General features: G+C 37.3%; 1 long non-coding RNA gene across 1 annotated transcript; it reads left to right on the top strand.

The window, feature by feature from the left end:
* The first annotated feature begins 6,980 nt into the window (after positions 1-6,980).
* On the top strand, positions 6,981-12,926 carry LOC137013336 (uncharacterized). Its single transcript, XR_010893699.1, has 3 exons — positions 6,981-7,030; positions 8,135-8,208; positions 12,095-12,926. It is a non-coding gene; the product is annotated as an uncharacterized lncRNA (long non-coding RNA).
* The last annotated feature ends 270 nt before the right edge of the window (positions 12,927-13,196 follow it).

The following is a 13,196-nucleotide window of genomic DNA, read 5'->3' on the forward strand; positions in this document are numbered from 1 at the left end:
GCGGGAGCTGAACGAGGAGCTGGAGCGATTGATCAACACACGCCTCACGAGCAGCGGGACTTTTATTATGACACAGTCGCCGGCGCCGCTTCCGCTTTTCCGGTCATGAGTTTACGGGAGCTTTACTTGTCGACAGAACCAGCGGCAGATGGTAAACAGTAATTATGTTCCATAAATAATTAACACAATCCACCATAAAACGTGCAAGAAGTAAATAAGGAACTGCTTGAAGCAAGCTAGTGGTTTGCTGGACGCTAGACTCTACTTCCGCATTTGTCCACGGCACTGTTGTCATGTGGTTTCTACGTCAGTAAAGGCGGTAACAAAGGTAACTGCGTCATTGACAGGCGACTGCACTGCCCCGTGTCACTGTTTAGAATGGGAATTTTCTCATGATTTACAGGTAGTTGAAAACATTAGAGATATTGTTAGTAATCAGCTGGACAAAATATATAACACTAGCCTAGTGGTTTTTGGATATTTTACTGCAAAAATTTTACAAATTGTACCTTTAAGGTCATGGTACAACTTTTTGAGCAATGTTGCCAGGCTATGTTACCGAGCAATGTTGCTTAGGCACGTTCCCATTGAGAATGAGCAACAGATTTCTATCTGGATACTCTAGATCGGTTGTGGGCAATTTTTTGAGATTCTCCAATCAGAATGCTAGCAGACGATCACGTGACCGGCTTGGAGCTTTTGGAAAAAATTAAAACAAGATGCCGGCCTCCCAACGACAGGAGAGCGAAGAAAAGGAGCGTGAACTTATATATTTTTACGTTTTTTAAGTTGTCATGTGTCAACCCAAAACAGGGAATTTACCTCATTTAATGCTTAAAATACTAACAGTTGTCCAATTTAATGCAAGTAGGCTGTAATTTAGCCATTGTATGTTTTCAGTTAAATACTAAAAAAGACGTATTTTATGTAATGTCTGTATTGGCGTAGACCATAGGGCCTATAGTATGTGAATATAGTTTTTGACACGATCAACACAGGTTCGAATCCGCCTTTTGACAAACTCGCTCTTTTCCCTTTTCCCATCACAAATCAGTTCGGAAAGTCATGTATGTTAATAAAGATTTGAAATGTTGAATAAAGTCACTCTCTTTGACACTTGGTGCTTTAAAGGGTCATGACAAGAGAGGAACAGAGAATATACATGAATTCTCAAAATGATGTAAATAAGAGCACAAAAAAGACATAAACAAACGCACTCCGTCCGAGGTGCAGGTCAAGAGATAAATCTAAAAAACTTTTTGCAAGTGAGTGTGCAGTCAAATCTCATGTATATGTAAATAAGAGCACAAAACACATTTCTGAGAGAAAGCAGGTAGCCCTGCCTCTAACAAAACCAATTCAACACTGCCATCTTCAATGAAAGAAGTTCACACATCACCAGAGGATTTTGTCAAAGTTTTGTTTACCAAACCGTACTTTCAATATCACTTAAAGTCAAGCTTGAGTAACCCGATTCTCGAAATGTTTTGAATATACTCACAATATGAAGAGCTATTGTGTTGGTGTTTGTACCAGCAAATCCCAACAAACTGCTAAAGTCACTGGGATGAAGATACTCACAAACCATGTAATTGTTTTTTTCCGATGGGGATTGGACTATTTTAAGGTGTTACAGTCAGTGGGCTTGCAGAGCATTTGTGATCAGGGGACCATAAACTATCTCACACAGCTTGATACGCTGAGATTGACCAGCATCATCAGTGTCTTGCCAGATCAAGCGTAAACCCAGAAAGCCCCATGAGGTTGAAAGGAGACAGGATTCAGTTGCTGTCTTTTGAGTCAAAGTGTGTCTCTCAGATGTGATGCACTAAGTTATATATATTAAAAGTTAGATATATTGCACTGAAACAACTTAAACAAGTTAGTCAAACCCATTTGATATATATAAACATGCATTTTCTTGAGAAATTCTTTTTTATTTTATTTATTTAATTTTGATTTATTTATGCATTTACTTGATCAGTAGAAGTAAGAACAGTAATATTGTTAAGTATAATTACAATAATACAAATAAAATAAAAGCCTATCTGAAAATGTAATTTATTCTTGTGATGGCAAAGCTGAATTTTCAGCAGCCATTACTCCAGTCTTCAGTGTCACTGTCAGATAAAGGTTGCGTTCAAAATCTCAATAAGTTCCTACTCAAGAGGGCCGCACAATTATGACAAAAAAAAAAAAAAATCATAATGGTTGAATATTCCCTTGAAGTTTAAATAGTAATTGCGATTATTAATTACAATTATCACAATTTACATTGAATGATATTTTGAATAACTTTATACCATTGTTTGAAGCAACTGCATGCCATATTTTTACATAAAAATAAAAAACAAGCCGAAAACACTCTTCCTGAATTTTTTTTTTTATTGCTTTTCTACAGCATTAAAGGGATAGTTCACCCAAAAATGAAAATTTGATGTTTATCTGCTTACCCCCAGTGCATCCAAGATGTAGGTGACTTTTTTTCTTCAGTCGAATGCAAATTATGATTTTTAATTGCAACTGCTGCCGTCTGTCAGTCAAATAATAGCAGTAGATGGGAACTTCAACTATAACAGTAAATAAAACTTGCTTAGACAAATCAAAATTAAAACCTGCGGCTCGTGACGACACATTAATGTCCTAAGACACGAAACGATCGGTTTGTGCGAGAAACCGAACATTATTTATATAATTTTTACCTCTAATACACCACTATGTCCAACTTCGTTCAGCTTCCTGTTAGTGAGGTCAAAAAACGCGTTGTGATGACGGAAGTGATGTCTCGCCCATATACTTCAATGAACGCGAGACATCACTTCCGTTGTCAGAGCGCGATCAGACCTTACTAACCGGAAGTTGAACGAAGTTGGACATAGTGGTGTATTAGAGGTAAAAAATTATATAAATACTGTTCGGTTTCTTGCACAAACCGATCGTTTTGTGTCTTAGGACATCAATGTGCCGTCACGAGCCGCAGGGTTTAATTTGGATTTGTCTATGGAAGTTTTTTCGACTCTTATTGTCTTATCACTGCTATTATTTGACTGACAGACGGCAGCGGTTGCAGTTAAAAATCATAATTTGCGTTCGACTGAAGAAAAAAAGTCCTCTACATCTTGGGGTAAGCAGATAAACATCAAATTTTCATTTTTGGGTGAACTATCCCTTTAAGTGGCGGACCGTACATGGCTTTTTAAAAATGGTGGGTGCTGGTGTCTTATTTTGAATAAGTAATTACTTAATGGCCGCTAAAAAAGTATGCTCTAAATAGTACAAATGTTATTTGGACGTACTACATTTGCCATGTTGTCATGATCATGTGAACTACCAGCGTCTGTTGCGTCACTTCACTGCCATTCACAAATCCTCTCCCGTGGGATATTAAAGTGTCCGTTGGAAGTTGTGGGTCATCCAGGTACTTTTTGCTTCCTCTTTTATGCACTGAAAAAAATGATTCTGACCCCTTGTAAATGTTACATGTTTTTATCTGGTTAATTTCACTGATTTTAATGTGTTATTTAACCCTACTTATTTTTTATTACTAATTTTCAAATTCACTGCCCTTGTTTAAAAGAAGTTAATTTCATTCAATTAAAAGTAATTGGGCAATTCCACGCAAAGGTCATCTTTACCATGAAAAAAAAAAGTTTTAACCAAAAGAACAAAACCCTTTTTAATTTGTCCATTTAGGTCTGTAATATACTGTATTAATGTGCTCTAACAGAAATTTTAAGAAAATTGCCTTGTTTATCCACAATATATGTGGTAAGCAACAATGCTTAAATTAAATTTTCAACCAACCATATTTCATGCTTTCAAAAAAGGGATCAAAGACCCCATTTTTTTAAACTTTATTTTAGCAGTAAGCATTGTGTAGAAAGATGGATACATGCCTGAGAAATAAATACACTCATTTAGTCATAACAGCACTGCCTGATGAATTTATAAGAGCTAGAATAAAGAGGTCAGGACGCTTCAGTGCTCTGTCACGTCCGTAACGTTTTAATGATTAAGTTTATGTCATATAACAATTATAAATGCAAATAACTTGAAACTTTATATGCAAAGCTAAATTATGTTTATGCTTATTAGGATCAACAATTCATTTCACTACGTTACTCTGAACAACCATAATAAGCGTTACGGGCGTGACCGTTACGGACGCTTCATATTAAATCCTATGAGTTTGCTTCTTTATATTGCTGTGATCTGTTTCAGGCTTACCATATCAGAACATATCCAATAATCGCAATACTCTTTGTGCTTTGTTAGTTTTAATATGAAAAAGGTTTAACTTTCAAATTCAGTCGATTTTATAACAAAATTTAAACAATAGATGTCGCTCTTTTAATAGCCTACGGCGCGTGACAGATTAGCTACTGCAGCGCCTGTAAGCGGCGGATCAGGTGCACATGAACCGATCTTCTCTTCCTCTTGCCAGAGAACGAAATATGAACATCAAAAGGTAGGCCTATATGATACAGTACAACTTATAGAAGAGCATTGTGTCTCATAGGACACTTCCTCTGGAATTGGGATGTCGCGTTACCGGTTGGTTAAAAATGAATAGCCTAGCCTATTGATCACAATCCGCGCGATCAAGCTGACAAAATGAAAATAATAAGATTGCAATAATTTTGACTTGAAATAAAGTTTGATCATTTTGACTCAAGACTCCGCTTTAAACTCTGAAAACTAGACGAAAAAAAACGTGTGGTCATTCATACACAAAACATAAAACTGACATGATTGCGATTGGCAATAGTGTCAATCGGTTCACCTGACTGTGGGGAAAACATGCGATTTTAAACTGCTTTATGATAAACATTAATATTTTTCAATGTATTTTAGCAAGCAGTTCTGTAAGAAGGAAAATCATGGTCTCTAAATTGATTCTTGAACAACGCATATGCTTGTCAACATGAGAAATAGGTCTAATCCATAACCTTTTGCACTACAGAGTATAACGTTACATTTGTATAAAGTTTAGTAAAAAGTTGATAAATTGTGGAGTCTTACCATACTGGTATCCCAGATTTCAGTATTTGGTGGTTTAAATGCTTGCTTGAGGTCTCTGTGAAAGTTTTAAAGCAGTTTTAAACCAGTCTTTTGTGCCGCTTTCAGACCGGTCACATCCGTAACGGAAAACTGTCACATCCTTAACGTTGTTTTTTTCCTCATTAATGCGAACATGAAAAATGAAATAAAATTATTATTTTATGCTCTGTGAAGAGCCAACCCTTCTTCATTCAGTGGGCAGTATTACTTTTGGTTTGCGCAATGTAATTCACAGAATTCTTAAAAAATGTTGTCACCCAAAACTTAGTGACTTTTTTTTGTCACGTCCGTAACGCTGTATATTTCCCTCATCTAAAATATAAAACAGTTGAATAGACTGACATTTTTCTAATGTCTGGACTCCTTTAGTAAGGGATTATGAATATATAAATAGACGGTTCAATATGTTACTATTAAATGCATTCTTTGAGCGTTTATATTTCAAGTTTTGACTCCAAATGTCACGTCCATAACGCTGGAATTGCCCAATTAGAAAAAAATACGTTTCATTTAATTTCCATATACTGTCCGGTCTGCGCATGTGCAGACACATTTTTTTCTGAAGGCGCCAAGGCGGGGGATTAAACGTGATTGCACTCGTTTGAATGCAGCATCCAGCTCTGCATTTTCGGTAGGTAAGCAATATATAATCATCGGTGTGTTATAGTTGTTATTTAAACAGGGTTCTGTTTACACTTTAAAACATTTTATAGAAAAAAAATGTGTTTAGCTAATGCTAAGTTTGTGTGTTTTTTATATAAATTACATTAGATAAGGTTTCAGCGACTAGCTTAACCACTTGAGTTGTGTAAAGTTAGTAAGTTAACTTAGCTTAAGTGTTAAATGCTTGGTGAATTCAGTGTTTGTCTTGACTTATGTATTAGTTTGTGGAAGCCTTGAATATAAAAGCAAAACAGTTTTACTAATGTTAACGTTAATTGTAGCTGTAACTAATTTTCAAATTCACTGCCCTTGTTTAAAACGAGTTAATTTCATTCAATTAAAAGTAATTAGAAAAAAATACGTTTCAATTAATTTCCATATACTGTCCGGTCTGCGCATGTGCAGACACATTTTTTCTGAAGGCGCCAAGGCGGGGGATTAAACGTGATTTCACTCGTTTGAATGCTGCAAATCCAGCTCTGCATTTTCGGTAAGTAAGCAATATATAATCATTGGTGTGTTATAGTTGTTACTTAAACAGGGTTCTGTTTACACTTTAAAACATTTTATAGAAAAAAAAATGTTTAGCTAATGCTAAGTTTGTGTGTTTTTTTTTTAATATAAATTACATTAGATAAGGTTTCAGCGACTATAACCACGTGAGTTGTGTATGGTTAGTAAGTTAACTTAGCTTAAGTGTTAAATGCTTGGTGAATTCAGTGTTTGTCTTGACTTATTTATTAGTTTGTGGAAGCTGAATAAAAGCAAAAACAGTTTTACGAATGTTAACGTTAATTGTAGCTGCACCTTCCTTGCTGTCTAGGCATGTACGTTACGTTAGACTGGCCAAGCCTAACATTACATTAACGTTATTCTGACTGGCTGTAAGCATGTTTTCTAATCTTGTCAATGTGTTAACATTAGGACAAAATACACCTGTGAAATCATGTTGGTAAAAGGTGGTTAATGTGCAAGAATATATGTTTCTACATAATCATAATGGCAGGCCTAGGTAACGTTGGGTGCCTGAATTTACCGTTTCTTTAAACGTTTGTATTTTTCACACCCGTAGACCCGCCCCTACTCTGCCGCTGACTGGCTGCGACCGACCGTGACATTTTTCAAGGCCTGTCACTCCACTTGAGCAAACCTATCCAACGAATGCAACGAACACTAGCCAATCAGAGGCAGGTCTTCGCGGAATGCGGGTAGGAAAAAAAACAAGCTTCTCTTTCGTGGTAGCGGCATGGGTAGCAGTCCTCGTGGACGGTATCCGACGCGCCTTATCAGAGCTTAAAACGTAAAGGTGGGGCTGAAAGTACATGTAGTAGAAGCATGCAAATGTTTCATAACTAAATAGCAGGAGATTTGCAGATGACACGAGAGGACCAGCTAGTATGACCACAGCCGATAGTCCAGTGAAAGACCAGTTAACCTGAAGTGGTAGGCAGAAGACGACAGGGATGAGAATGTGGGTTTAGCTAGCAGGTTGATGTTGTTCAACTTTGTTTCTGCTCTAAACACAAAGACCAATTATGTTGGCACTGCATTTATTGCTCCCAATTTTAAACTAATACTTTTAGTATAGAAGTGGAACATGAAAAATACAAATACTAATAGTTAGTGATATGGCATGAAGACAGAAAAAATAATTAATTTTAATTAATTTTACAAAACTAAGAGCTGGCAGGGGTCTTGACTTGTTGACTCAGTTATAATATCTCACAATGTACTTAGTAGTTGTAGGCTTGTGGACTGCATTGTGAAGAGATTTTTCTGTTTCTGATTTCACAAACAGTTTATAAAAAATCGCCATATAATATGATCTGACACAATGTAAATAACCTTACACAATTATTTATTCTAAAACATTGTACAGGTGTTTATATTTCATGCATTGTTGTACAAACAATGGTAGTTAATTTAAGAAACCAAATCTGTTTTGTACTTAATTCACACAATTTCCAGAAACTTCAATATACCCCTCTTGTTTCATATAATTTCCTGTCTGTATGCTTAGAGCATCTAAAGCTTTGAATGCATTATTTTCTGATGTAATTTCTAAATGCTCTTAAGTAATTTATAAGAGGAATAACACACTTGCAAGAAAATAGTCCTGCTGTGAATAAATAAGTTGATAATTAAAATAATCTTTCCTGAAAATGAAGTCCATGTCTGTCTGTCCACTTCCACCCTCTTAATCTGCCATTTGTTGGATATTTTTTATAGTAATAAGGTATTATTAAAATTTGGACTTGGACACAAATTAGTTTGTAGTGATCTGATTTGAGTCGTGGGCTTTAACATGTTTTGTGCTGACACAAGTTTGTGATTATTGGACAATTACTTTTTCCTCAACATGCTTACAATTTATCTTTTTAATCCCTGCTCATTTTTATTTCTATTGCAGGTTATTCTCATATCTGATTGTCTTGGTGTGATGTGGACCAAAACATAATTCTTTGGGGAGCTCATATTGTTTTGGTAAGTGCATTAAACATGCATCTTAACAGCTATACTGATCACAGCAGTGCTGCTACGGAGAAAGCTAAAAATGTGCTGTAACTGTGTGGTATACATTTTGTTCTTTATTTATGGGGGGCATCTCAACGCTGGTACTTTATCATATAATTCATAGAGAAGTGCTGCTATAAAAGTACCAGTACACAGTAATTTTCTTCATGTCTAGCTTCCTGCTAGGTGTGCTTGTGTGTATTTGTTCTTTCTATAACAGTAATTACTAACAGCAGTGCAAAGTAAATCTGCCACTGATACACTGTTACTCTTAGGGCGTACTCACACTAGGCCCGGTTGCCTTGTACCATGCCCAAGCACGATTGTCCCCCCACGGTTATGCTTTCCTTGTCTAGGAAACACTGCACTCTTTTTGAGAAGCGCTCTCTCTCGCACGGCACAGTGGAGTTTATGTGCGAGTTCCGTGCTGGGTGCGAGTACGCCCTTAATCTGTTGAGTAAAGCTTCTGTTTGCATAATATGAGATTCTGTGGCCCAAACTAAGTCACAATAAACTATACATTTAGTTGTCTTTACAGAGCATAGCTTTATGTAATCAAAGTTGAAGCGGATCACCATGCCCCGGATGTGACTGTTACGACACCATCACTAATATTTGATTTTTGTCCCCTTTTCTCTCTTTGTGGTTTGTCTAGTTTATGTGGCAGTGTAAAGACTGTGGTGCGGAAGTGTCTAGGCGATCAGAAATTCTTAAACATTACAGACTAAAACATAGTCATTTTGGGCGTGGCCATCATATTAAGTGTATATACCCTAATTGTCCATGCGTATTTACAACTTGGAATTCACTTTTGTCACATTTGTCAAGGAATCACGAAAATACCTTAAAGCACTCTGACATATTTACTTCATTTTCCTGTCATTTATGTGGCTGTAGTGAACTTGGAACAGAACATGATTATTTTGTGCACATAGGCCATCATCTGAAAAACAATGAGACAGTCACATGTATGTTTAAAGGCTGTGAATACACATCCAATGTATACAGCACCTTCAAGTCGCATAAAAGTCGGAAGCACAGCTTGCATACGTTGAGAGATTTTAAGCATGGTGTAGTCCAGGGAACTAGTGTAGCTGAAACTGAAGAGCCTGGTGTTTCAGACAGTGAAGAATTCTGTAATGAAAGTCAGTCTGATGACATTGATTTAGATAAGTCAAAGGATCAGCCAGAGATAATAGAACAAAAAATTGCTGCAGTGTTATTAAAGCTGGAAAATATTTTTCATGTGCCAAGTGCTGCAATTGATGAATTGCTGGAAGAATTTCAATATTTGTTGAGCACAGCATCTTTGTGTAGTACAAGAAATGTGATACATGACACACTGAATAGTTACAACCTGCAAATTGACCAGTCAGTCATTGACGAACTTGCATCGGCCCTGTGTACATCTAATCCGGTCTGTAAGTCAATTGGCAAAGGTTGTCCTTTGTCAACATCCTTTAAGCGCATAAAAATACTACAGAGACAATTTTCAAGTTGTGGAACCCATAGAATATATCTTGGATGACAAAGATAAAAGAACGCTGCAGTATGTTCCACTATTAAAGTTTTTACAGCAGCTTTTTACTAATGGTCACATTCTTAACAAAGCATTAGATAATCACCTCATATCAGAGGGCAGAGGAGAAGTGAAATACGAGTCTTTTCGAGATGGTCAGTTTTTCAAGGATAACCATTTTTTGTCAGAAGGTGAGCTGCGAGTGTTGTTGAATTTTTATGTGGATGATTTCGAAATTTGTAATCCACTTGGCACATCTCGTAAAAAGCACAAGATCTGTGGCGTTTACTGGACTCTCAGCAATTTACCACCAGGTTGTCATTCTTCGTTGTCTTCAATTTATTTGGCATTACTCTGCAGATCTGATGATGTGAGGAAATATGGCTATGAAAAGGTACTAGAGCCGTTGTTGAGGGATCTTGCCATTTTGGAAAGTCAAGGTATTTTTATTGCTCAGCTTGGAGATTTTGTTAAAGGCACAATACAGTGTGTTGTAGCAGACAATTTGGGGGCACATGGAATTGCTGGATTTATTGAAAGTTTTGCAGGTGAATACATTTGCCGCTTTTGTGTGGCAAAAAGTCGGAAATTCAGGAGACCGAAGTCAGTTCAGGGACATTTACTCTCCGAAGCAAAGAGATGCATGAAATGCATGTTAGATCAGCACAGGACAATGCACAACCTTGTTACGGTGTTAAAAGGAAGTGTGTTTTCTCTTCTTATCTTTCTCATTTTAATGTCTGCACAGGCTACCCTCCAGATGTTGCACATGACATCTTTGAAGGCATATTACCAGTTGAGTTGGCACACTGCCTCAACTTGTTAATTTCAAAAAAGTATTTCACACTTGACAAACTCAATGAGTCCATTCAGAAATTTCCTTACAAGTGGACAGACAAAAGTAATCGTCCTCATGCTATTCCCAGGACATTCATGCTGAAGAAAAGCATTGGAGGAAATGCACATGAAAATTGGAGTCTTTTGCGATTGCTTCCGCTTTTGATTGGACATTTGGTGCCCCCAGATGAACCTGCCTGGCAGGTCATTTTGGACCTTAAAGATATCGTTGAGCTAGTTGTTGCACCAGTGCACACAACACAATCCATTGCTTTCCTTGAAGCCAAGATTTGTGACCATAGAGCTAGGTTACAAGAGGTTTTTCCTGGTCTAAACCTGTTGCCGAAACATCATTTTGTGGAACATTATCCACAGATGATCAGATTTTTTGGTCCACTAGTTGGGTTGTGGACAATGAGGTTTGAGGCGAAACACAGTTTTTTAAGCAGGTGGTTCGTCACACACGCTGCTTTAAAAACGTACTCTTGTCCATGGCGGTGAAGCATCAGTTCATGATTGCTTATAACTTGGCGTCAACCACAACCGAAACTTCTAGCTTGACTGTCTCAGCTGTCTCAACTGTCTCTGTTGACATTTTGCATCAGGATGTGCAGAAGGTTCTGCAGTTGGAATACCCTGATATTACTCACATTCAACTCACAAAGAATGCATCTGTTAATGGAGTTAACTACAGAGAAGGTATGGTTGTTGTTCATGGCTCTGTAGGTGGCTTACCAGAGTTTGCAGAGGTTATCCAGATGGTTGTAGTGGAGAAAAGCTTGAGCTTTATTGTTAAAAAGCTTGATGCATGGTATAGGGAGCATTTTAGGGCATTTGAGTTATGTCCCACTTCAGAAGTCTCCCTCATTCAACTCGGTGCCTTGTTGGACCAGTACCCCTTGGCAGATTACAGGATTGGAGGCCGGCGAATGGTGACACTTAAACGATTCATACAGATGCAAGGTTGGATTATGGTAGTTCGTGTTGTGTTCATACGCTGCATGAGTTAATACACTAATACACTAAATATGGTAACAAGAGGGCAGCCTAACATTTCTTACAGGAGGAATAATTTTGTTTTTAGTAATGATAGAAAGAATTTTCTTAGGGAAATCCAATCCAATCATCTGACATCTCCCTGTACTAAACTACCCTCATGTTGCCATTATATAAATGTACATGTTAAGGAAAACATTTTTGACTAAAATAATACAAATTAGTTTTCAAATCTGTCAGTTTAAATATATCATGTTCAAAGGAAGAACTACCACACAACCACAAACAAAGAAAAAAATATGTGTTCTTCATTCCACGCAAAGAAAGTAACGGTAAAAATTAATTGTTTTCAAGTGCAGAATAACATTACAGATTGGAATTGTATGGTGGTATGTTCCTGCTCTGGTTCGGTTCATAAAAAGTTATACCTAAGTAACAATAGTACGAAATGCTGATTTAACTTTTTTTTTTTTTTTTTTTTTTTTTTTTGTCTTTAACAATTAGATTGAAGAATGGCACAGCATCTGAAGTTGAGAGTCATTGTGGGCGACGATGACTATAGAAGACTTGATCTCCATTCAGGAATGCCAGAAACTTTGGCAGAGTTCCACAATACAATTTGCCAAGCATTTGGAATTGAAACAGACTTTCGTATTCAATTCATGGATCCTGACTTCAATGATTTCATGAATGTTACATCAGTACACGACATAAAGGACAGAAGTACAATCAAGTTGGTGTACATGGCAACCCTAACTCTAACCCCCCTAAATGATGTGGGTTTGAGTCCATCTTCTGTAATGCAGAATGCTCCCAGCACTTCTGGATCATCTGGAGCACCAGTGAGCAACCAAACATCTCCCATTTCCTCAGAGGCCTCATTGCCCACAACAGACTCGGATGACACCATCATTCTGCCACATTCAGACAATGAATTGAGATCACGTGCATGGCCACGTGAATTCCCCATTCCTCACTTTCCATACAATGTAGAGGTGCAGCTTCAACGTGGAAATGACAGCTTCAGAGAAACTGGCACTCAACTGAAGATTACTCCAGGGTTAAAGTCTGACATCTTAGAGAAGCTAGCCGAGGAGATCTTCCAGTATACAGCGTACCCACAAAATTACCAAATAGATGATGTAGCAGAGGCACTCATCAAAAAATTTCCCTGTTTGAAGGAACCATCTGCCACTGGTTACTATGGCTGGATGATTAGCCTAAAATATAAAATGGCTAATTACAGAACAAAGATGCGAACTATTGGCTTTCCAGAAGTGACTGTAAATGCTTTGAAAAACAAACGTAGTGATGACTGCCTCCCAGCCAAAAATGTAAAGAAGCCTAAAAAAAGCTGAAGTCAACTTTTGTCCTTCACACCCTGCTGGCGAAACGGATGAAAGCTTAGAAAATGTCAGACTTGAAATGTTGAATGATGTCAGACAAAGAAACAGTGCATCATGTGTAAAAAAGAAGATGTCAAAAACATTCTCCTACAGAAGAAAAGAGGTAGTGCAGGAAAATCCAGCTGCCGGAGAGTTTAAAGCCAGGTGGCCTGCACTTTTTCACATTGATGAGGTAAGCACATGCTTGCTCCCTGGGTTTT

The sequence above is a fragment of the Chanodichthys erythropterus genome, chromosome 22 (assembly GCF_024489055.1).
Source record: "Chanodichthys erythropterus isolate Z2021 chromosome 22, ASM2448905v1, whole genome shotgun sequence".
NCBI lineage: Eukaryota > Metazoa > Chordata > Actinopteri > Cypriniformes > Xenocyprididae > Chanodichthys > Chanodichthys erythropterus.